The sequence below is a fragment of the Perognathus longimembris genome, chromosome 17, assembly GCF_023159225.1.
Source record: "Perognathus longimembris pacificus isolate PPM17 chromosome 17, ASM2315922v1, whole genome shotgun sequence".
Lineage (NCBI taxonomy): Eukaryota > Metazoa > Chordata > Mammalia > Rodentia > Heteromyidae > Perognathus > Perognathus longimembris.
In genome coordinates this window covers 20223962-20233899 of record NC_063177.1, presented here as the reverse complement: position 1 = coordinate 20233899, position 9938 = coordinate 20223962, and positions in this window count along the sequence as shown.

Here is a 9938-nt window from a genome sequence, read left to right as displayed (position 1 = left end):
TTTCTGGAGGACAAGGCTCAGCTAGATTGCCACCACCCATGAAGGAGGCAGGAAGGATGTTATTGGAAGAGGAAGTAGCCTAACAGGGGGATTTTAGTTTGAAAAGAATGGGAGCCAATGAATTCATTTTTATTTTAAAGCCTCATTTTTCAATTTATGCTGGTCTAAAAATGACCAAGAGCCTATATTCTATAACTGGTGATTCTCTATTTCTGGGTACAAGTCATTGGGAAGTGAGCCTTGTGTTTGTGTGTGTATGTGCATGTGTCTGTGGTGTGTGTGTGTAAAAAACACGAAGGGAGTCAGGCACTAGCAGCTCATACCTATAATCCTCAGTACTCAGGAGGCTAAGATCTGAAAATCACAATCCAAGCCAACTGGAGCAGGAAAGTCCATGAAATAAGAGTCTTAACATGAGAGTCTCTTAGGAGGACCTTCCACCAAAAAGCCCGAAGTAGAGCCATTGCTTAAGTGGTAGCTTGCCATCCTTGAGGAAAAAAGCTAGGGGGCAACACCCAGGCCCTGAGTTCAAGTCCCAGTACTGACATATACACAAACAAAAACAATGCTAAGGGAAAGGGTAAATCTCTGAATTTCAAGCCCCAATACTAACATACGTACATACATACATACATAAATGTTTCTCTAAACTCACCCCACATCCCAACTGTATTCAAGCTCAAAGGTCCTGATGTTGCTTCTCCTAGCTAGGTCCTGCCCTGCTGAGCATAGGCTGACTTCTGCCCCTGAGTCTGTACTCCTTCCCTCTACTGTGCCTTCTTCATGACCCACCCAACCTCTCAGTGTCCTCAGAGCCCACCTGTCCTCCCCAAGACCCTTGGAGGGGACTCTGCTGACTGCTGTGCAGCCCCAGCCTCGCTTCAACAACAAACACAATGCTATCAGTAGAGGCTGCCTTGGGAGCCCATGCTCCATGCCTGGCCATGGACTCGGTGGTTTGCACAGGAAACCTCCCAAGTCCCTTCCCACAGGGGACACGATGGAGGCTCAGAGGCCAAGGAACTTGCCATAGGCCACTGGGCTATGAAGCAGCCAAGCTATTTGCTTCTCCACTCTGTGAACCAGGCTGCTTTTCTGCTGCCTGGGTACAGGTGGACTCTGGATTGCTATGTTTTGCACATGAAGAGGTGCCCAACCTATTGTAATCCCGGGAAAGGCTCCTCTGCGCCAGGCAATGCCTGGTGGCAGCGTTGGGCGGTCCTGCGCAAACTGGGGCTTTGATTGAATTCTGTGTCTTTCCACTAGAGCAAGCCTCAAGCCCCAGGCCAAGCTGTGAAGTCTAGCACCCCACAGAAACCTACCCCCTAGCAGCTGATGGACCAGCTCTCCCCCATTCTATGACCCATTTCCAAGATCAGTATATGAAACACAGAAAGACACAAACTTAGGTTCATAATTTCACCTCCCTAGTGAGCAGTCACATGACTCAGTCATTCTCCTTGCAAGGCCCCCATAGAGGCCCTGGAGAATGAGAGTTTGTGGATTTTGTCTAATTTCAGTGGTCTGCAGAGACACAAAGCATGCATGCCATGCCAACAGTGACAAGGCCCTACTGTGTATCCAGTATCTGCTCTATGTGACACACTTTAAAAGCTTTACAATGCACAAACATTTTCCAGGGCTAGTACTGGAACTTGAACTCAGCCTAGACACCATCCCTAAGCTTTTTCACTCAAGGCTAACAGTCTACCACTTGAACCCCAGCTCCACTTATAGCTTTTTGCTAGTTGATTCTCATGAACTTTTCTGCACAGGCTAGTTTGGAACCATGATCCTCTGATCTCAGCCTCCTGAGTATCTAGGATTATAGGTATGAGCCACGATCCCTAAGCATACTGCCTTATTTTACCCTCAACATGCTGAGGTGGACTCTACTGTTAGGCTCTACATACAGTGAAGGCTCAGAGAGGTTAACTTGTCCTAAGTCACACAACTGAGAGGTAACCCAGGGCCAGGTGGGATGGCACAGCACAGGGGTTAGGGATATTTGAACAATATCTACCATCAAAGCCTCTATTCTTTTTTGTTTGTTTTGGTTTCTGTCAGTCCTGGGGCTTGAACTCAGGGCCTGAGCACTGTCCCTGGCTTCTTTTTGCTCAAGGCTAGCACTCTACCACTTGAGCCACAGCGCCACTTCTGGCTTTTTTCTCTATATGTGGTGCTGAGGAATTCAACCCAGGGCTTCATGTATATGAGGCAAGCACTTTACCACTAGGCTGTATTCCCAGCCCAAAGCCTCTATTCTCTCATATGTATCCATATTCTTCCTCCAGAGAGTCCAGGCTCCCTCAGGTCAACAGTGTGTCCAGGCACATGAGTGTCCACATGGAGTTCCAGCAGGGACGATCACCTAGCACCTCGACACCAGCTCACTGATCTGGGAGGCTGGGAGCAGGGGGAACTTTTCCATAAGGGGGCACAGACTCCAAGGGGAGACAGGTGGCAGTGGGGAATGCTTACCTGAAGGTGGCTTTCTTCAGGTTGTTGTTTAAGTCCTTTTCCTCAGTTGCATTCCACAGGGAAGACTTGGCCTTGAACAGAAACCTCCAGGGACAAGCCATGGCTGCAGTTTCTCAGAGCCAGGGCACTCACCTGGACTTCAGCTTCAGGTGTTCCCTGGGGAGTGAAGAGGGAGGGCCACTGTGAGGCAGTTTGAAGGAAGTCCTCAGAACTGAGCTTTCCCAATGTGGCCAGGTTCACTGGTGACTCAGGCCTATCATCCTAGCTACTCAGGAGACTGAGATCTGAGGACTGTGGTTCAAAGTCAGCCAGGGCAGGAAAGTCTGTGAGACTCTTATCTCTAATTAACCACCAGAAAACTGGAAGTGGTGCTGTGGCTCAAGTGGTAGAGTGCTAGCCTTGAGCTGAAGAGCCCAGGGATAGCACCAAGGCCCAGAGTTCAAGCCCCACTACCAAACCAAACCAAACCAAACAAAAAAAACCATAAACTTCCATTTTACAAAGCCATAAAACAACTTGAAGGCATAAAATTGCACCTTCAGCATGGCCCTTCCTAAGGACAAATTACACCCGGAGGGCTCCTAGTGGTCCTGCTGGTTCACCTGGACAGAGCTCATCCCTAGCCCTGGGCAAGATGAGCAGTTGCTAGGAAGTCACGGAAGCAAGGTTAGATGTGCCTAAAGCACCTCGAAAAGCCAGCCTCTAAAGACACCTGCTATACCTCACCTGTGACTGGGGAAAGCTGCCCTGGTTTTAAGATTTGGAGATTGTGGTTCACCCTAAGTCAGTTCTTGCCATTGGCTTCTCTTTCATTATTCAAGGGGAAAATAATACATGCAGATTTCACCATTTGCTCTTCTTTAAAAAAACAGATAAGGAAAATAGAAAGACCATTCAACAAATAAATAAGACTAAAAGCTGGTTCTTTGAGAAAATAAACAAAATTGACAGACCCCTTGCAAGACTTACAAAAAAAAGAAGAGAAGAGATTCATATTCGTAAAATCAGGGACTCCACAGGAAAAATTATAACAAGTACACACAATATTCAAACAATCATAAGGAGCTATTTCCAAAACCTCTACTCAGCAAAAAACAATAATTTTACAGAAATGGATCAATTCTTAGAGAAGTACAAACTGCCCAAACTGAACCAAGAAGAAATAAATCAACTAAATAAACCAATAACTTATGGTGAGATACAGGAGGTAATCAAGAACCTCCCTACTAAGAAAAGCCCAGGCCCAGATGGATTCACCAACGAATTCTACAAAACCTTTAGTGAGGAGCTAATTCCAATACTCCTCAAACTCTTCCGCGAAATAGAAACGGAGGGAGAAATCCCAAACTCATTCTACGAAGCTAATATCATACTCATTCCCAAACCAGGCAAAGATCCAACAAAAAAAGAGAACTACAGACCAATATCACTAATGAACACAGATGCAAAGCTCCTCAATAAAATATTAGCTAATAGGATCCAGAAACTGATTAAGAATATCATACATCATGACCAAGTAGGCTTCATCCGACAGTCACAAGGATGGTTCAACATCCGTAAATCAATCAACGTAATTCACCACATAAACAGATCTAACATTAAGAATTACATTGTTATCTCAGTCGATGCCCAAAAAGCCTTTGACAAAATACAACATCCATACCTATTAAAAGCTTTGGAGAGAACAGGAATAGATGGAACATTCCTCAAAACAATAAAAGCCATATACAACAGACCAACTGCTAATATCATATTAAATGGAGAGAAACTTAAATCATTCCCCCTAAACTCAGGAACAAGACAAGGATGCCCACTCTCCCCACTTCTTTTCAACATAGTGCTGGAATCCCTAGCCATAGCAATAAGGCAAGAGGAGGACATCAAAGGGATCCACATCGGCAAGGAAGAAATCAAGTTATCCCTATTCGCAGACGACATGATCTTATATCTGATGGACCCAAAAAACTCAGTACCCAATCTCCTACACCTAATAAACCAATTTGGCAAAGTAGCAGGATACAAAATCAACCCACAAAAGTCAGCAGCTTTTCTGTACACCAGCAATAGACAAACAGAAAAGGAAATTATGGAAACAATTCCATTTACAGTAGCCAAAAAAAGAATAAAGTACCTAGGGATCAACTTAACCAAGGACGTGACAGACCTATTTAATGAAAACTACAAAAATCTAATAAGGGAAATCAAAGAAGACACAAGGAGATGGAAAGACCTCCCATGCTCATGGGTAGGCAGAATCAATATAGTGAAAATGGCCATATTGCCCAAATTGTTATACAAATTCAATGCAATACCTATCAAAATCGCAGCCACATTCTTCACTGAAATAGAGAAACCAATCCATAAATTCATATGGAACAGCAAAAAACCTAGAATAGCCAAAGCAATTCTAGGCAAAAAAAGCAGTGCAGGAGGTATCACAATACCTGACTTCAAGCTCTACTACAAGGCCATCATAACAAAAACAGCATGGTATTGGTATAAAAACAGATCGGAAGACCAATGGATTAGAACTGAAGACCCAGAAATAAAACCGCACTCTTACAGCCAACTGATATTCGACAAAGGAGCTAAAGACATACAATGGAATAAACATAGCCTCTTCAACTACTGGTGCTGGGAGAACTGGGCAGCCATATGCAGAAAACTCAAAGTAGACCCAAGCCTATCACCATGCACCAAGATCAACTCAAAATGGATCAAGGACCTCAACATCAGACCTGAATCCTTGAAACTACTGAAGGACAGAGTAGGAAAGACACTAGAACTTATAGGCACAAGAAGGAACTTCCTGAATAGAGTCCCAGGGGCACAACAAATAGGGGAAAGACTCAACAAATGGGACTACTACAAATTAAAAAGTTTCTGCACAGCTAAGGACATAGCCACCAAAATAGAAAGACAGCCAACGATATGGGAAAGGATATTTACCAGCACAGCAACAGACAAAGGCCTGATATCTGTCATCTACAGAGAACTCAAAAAACTAAGCCCCTCCAAGCCCAATAAACCTATTAGGAAATGGGCAAAAGAGCTAAAGAGAGACTTCACAAGAGAAGATATAAAAATGGCAAAGAAACATATGAGGAAATGCTCAACATCCCTGATAGTAAAGGAAATGCAAATAAAAACAACCCTGAGATACCACCTCACCCCAGTTAGAATGGCCTATACTCTGAACTCAGGAAACAACAAATGCTGGAGGGGCTGTGGGGAAAGAGGAACCCTTCTCCATTGTTGGTGGGAGTGCAAATTAGTACAACCACTTTGGAGAACAGTATGGAGGTTTCTCAAAAAGCTCAATATAGACCTACCCTATGACCCAGCCATACCACTCCTAGGCATCTATCCTAAACAGCAAAATCCAAGATATCAAAAAGGCATTTGTACTTCCATGTTTATTGCGGCACAATTCACAATAGCCAAAATATGGAAACAACCCAGATGCCCCTCCACAGACGAATAGATCCAAAAAATATGGTACTTATACACAATGGAATACTACATAGCGATTAGGAATGGTGAAATACTGTTATTCGCAGGGAAATGGTCAGAACTCGAACAAATAATGTTGAGTGAGACAAGCCTAGAACACAGAAAACAAAGGGGCATGATCTCCCTGATATATGACTGTTAACAAAGGGAGACGGAGAGACAGTAGAGACCAAGTCTGTGAATACTGTATATGTTCTTGATATATTGTATATTGCATATATGTCAACCTGACCTAGACAAGGGATAGAAAAACAGGTCGTAAGATATAAGAAATGTACACACTGCCCTACTATGTAACTGCACCCTCTTTGCACAACACCTTGTAAAAAAATTTATGTCCAATTAATAAAAAAATAAAAATAAAAAATAAAATAAAATAAAAAAACAGATAAGAAGCTGAAAGATGTGGTATTGCACACCTGTAATTCTAGTTATTGTGGAGGCAGAGGTAGTGAATCAGAAACCGGAGGCCAGCTCTGGCAAAGCAAGAAGAATGCTATCTCAAAAAAGAATTTTTTTTTAAATGGGGGAAGTGGCACTGTGGCTCAAGTGGTAGAGCAGTAGCCTTGAGCTGAAGAGCTCAGGGACAGCACCCAGGCCCAGCGTTAAAGCCCCATGACTGACAAAAAATAAAATAAAATGGGGCTGGGAATGTGGCTTAGTCGTAGGATGCTTGCCTTGCATACATGAAGCCCTGGGTTCAATTCCTCAGTACCACATACACAGAAAAAGCCAGAAGTGGTACTGTAGCTCAACTAGTAGAGTGCTAGCCTTCAGCAAAACAAACTCAGGGACAGTGCCCAGGCCCTGAGTTCAGGCCGCAGGACTGGCAAAAAAAAAATTAATTAAATTAAATGTACAATAGAAGTGCTGGGGGCATGACTCAAGTGGTAGAATGCTTTCCTAGGGGATAGGAGACCCTGTGTTCAGCCTCCAGTGTGTGTGTAAGAGAGAGATAGTGAAAGAGAGAGGAGAAAGATTGAGACAGACAAAAGTAGAAAGGAAAGAAGGAAGAGGAAGAAGGAAAAGGAAGGAAGGAAAGAAGGAAGGAAAAGGAAAGAAAAGGAAAAAAGATTTTGGATTTCCCCACAGCTTGCCTCATGGGGAATGCCTTGTTTTTTGGGGGGACAGTGTAGGAAGAGGGCTGACCTATGAACCTTAATGTCAGACTCTAGTTATTGAACTAGTTACACAGACGGAGTAACATCTATCTTACCAGAACTGGAGGCAGGGCACATGTTTTAAGAACTGGGTAAGATAATATGCATAAAAAATTAAAAAAAAATCTTAGCAGTTACCACTCCCAGCCATGCTAAATTTTCCAGAAATTTCCTTTTTCCTGATCACAAAGCAACCACAGCAAATATTAGTAGCAGAAAAACAAACTCTGAATGTGATGCCTTGTTCAAATGGCCAAAGCAGATATTGATATTTCTTTGCAGAAACTTACCATATACACTTCTGTCTGTAGCACAAGATCCCCCCTCTTCCACAGAGAGAAGTGAACCCCTCTCCGAATCCCAGGAGATAACTCACCACACAGCTGGCTGCTTGCTGGCTGCTTGCTGCTTGTAGGACCAAGGGTCGGCTGGCGGGAGGGGGCGGAGCAAGACCTGGGCCTGAGGAACTCGGAGACTGCCTGTAATGTCCAGTCCCTGCCCTGAGGTTTGTCTTCCACTCACTGCGAAGTGATGATCACACCGGCAGCCACCAAGTATTTATACTCACTCCATGCCACCCAGAACCATTTTGCATAAGACTCTTATTTGTTTCCAAAGGGAGTGTCCGTGGCTGCTGTACAGTTAGCTAATTTCTGACTGGCACTCCTGGCCTGTGGGTATCATGACATCACCCCCTGTGGTGCCTCATCAGGAAAGTCCTAGGTCCAGCTCATCAGCAGGGTGGCCACTCTGAGCAGGAGTCCCCGAGGAGAAGCCACGTGGCCTGGCTTTCCACATCTGGAGTTATGGGAACCCGTGAATGCTGAGCCACGAGGTCTGCTAAAGAGAATTGGCATGCCATTCTCTGACTCTCAGAAAGCTGGGAGTGGCCTGAGAAAGATCAATTGCTCCTAGCATTACAGAGACCCAAGATTCCATCGTAAAGGTGAGTTAATCAGCATCCAAACTTCCTTGGACCTTGGAGTTAGGTAAAGTCCTATACACATTGTGGATGTTTGCTGCTTGATTCTGCATCCTAAGATAAGAAAGCCAATCATTAGGATTGTCTTCCATGCTGGTGTCTGCACCTTCCGAGATATTGCTACCTTACTTTCTGTATGTACTCCCCTGTCAATAAAGACCTTGTTAATGAGACCTTGGGCATCTGTTGCTGGCAAGAGGCACAGGCCCCCTGGTGCCCCCAAACCAAGTTCATGGTCAAGTGTCCATCACTGCCTTGCTCCCAGTAGCGGCGGGATAAGGTGCTCATGGCGTTTGCAACACAGGAGCATTTTTCCTTGGCAGGGAGTTCTCTGAGGAGTTCCTGTCTGTCCTGTCATTTCTAGTGTGCAGCAGGAAATTCAGGAAGCTGGGGAGATGGATGCTACAGAACACGCTACAAAAGGCCAGAGATACCAGGTGAGGCTAATATTCCCAAAAGCTCCTGTAACACTCAGTTTGAGGTTTTTGGAAAGAAGGCCTTTGGCCCAGGGAAGCACCTTACATGTTTGGTCTTTACTCCCTCCCTCCCCTTCAGCACTAAAGAAGGCTTGGGCGGGAGGGATTGAGTTCCACAGTGGGCTATAATTTCTTGTAGAGGAAACTGGAATGTCTTATAATGCTTCAAATACATTTCTAAGTGGGATTAAATTTTCTATCATAGAAGATGACAAGTTGGGTGTGGCAGCACACACCTGTAATCACAGCACTCCAGAGGCTGAGGCTAGTGAGTTGAGGCTTACCTAGGCTATATGATGAGATCTGGTCTTAAAATCACCATGGATCTTACTGTCCTAACGCAGTCCTGCCATCCATGAATTTCTTCTCCACTTTCCAAATTCCCAGCATAACATATTAAGTATGTCTAAGACAGATAAACTAAGAGTCACCAAACAAACAAACAAACAAACAAACAAGACATGTATAGGAGCTCAAAGGTCTTTGTTGAGAGGCTGAATGAATGGAAAATAGTAGAGATGAGCGTGGTAGTTTATGCCTGTAATCCCAGCCCCAACCCTCAGGAAGTAGAGATAGAAGAATCTTGAGTTCCAGGCCACAGTTTATGCAATAACTAGGAGTGTATCAAAACACAACCTGGAACACCTACTATTTAATCCCCATATTTTGGCTCTACCTAGAACACATATTAATCTCCAACCCTCTACAAGGTGAATACTATATCACTTGCCATTGTGGAATCCTCTAGAATCCCATCTAGATAGCATCAGAATAGCTGGCTGAATTTGGTCCAGAAAGTGTAGTTAATGTGTGGAACGTGTAATGGAAGGGCTCTAGGTCCACAGGCAGGGGACCCTAGACCTGTGTGAGGCTGACCTCTGGCTCTCCTTCTTAGACCCTCCCACCTGGGCAAAGAGGATTCCTGCCAAAGGCAGCCCCTGGAACTCTCTAGGATTCCATCTTGCTGCCAGTCTCCTCTGGCTGGGAGCCTTGCCTTGCATGACACCTCAACACCCCCAGCCCCAAGAGGGTCAGCAGAGCTGACCACTTGGACAAGTGTGCAAACCCCTGAGTCTCCAGTGACTCTATGCCTGAATGAATGAATGAATGAATGGTGTAGGGCTAATGAGCAAAGTATGGCTGATGCCAGTTTGGCATCAATTTGGCTTCAAGGACATGGCTAGAGTTAGGCTGAAAGGCGCTGGGTTCTAGCAACAGCTGCACTGGGGACCAGCTGTGTGCGCTCAGAAAGACACTTCTCACCAGGCACTGGTGGCTCATGCCTATAATCCTAGTTACTCAGGAAACGGAGATCTGAGGATCGTG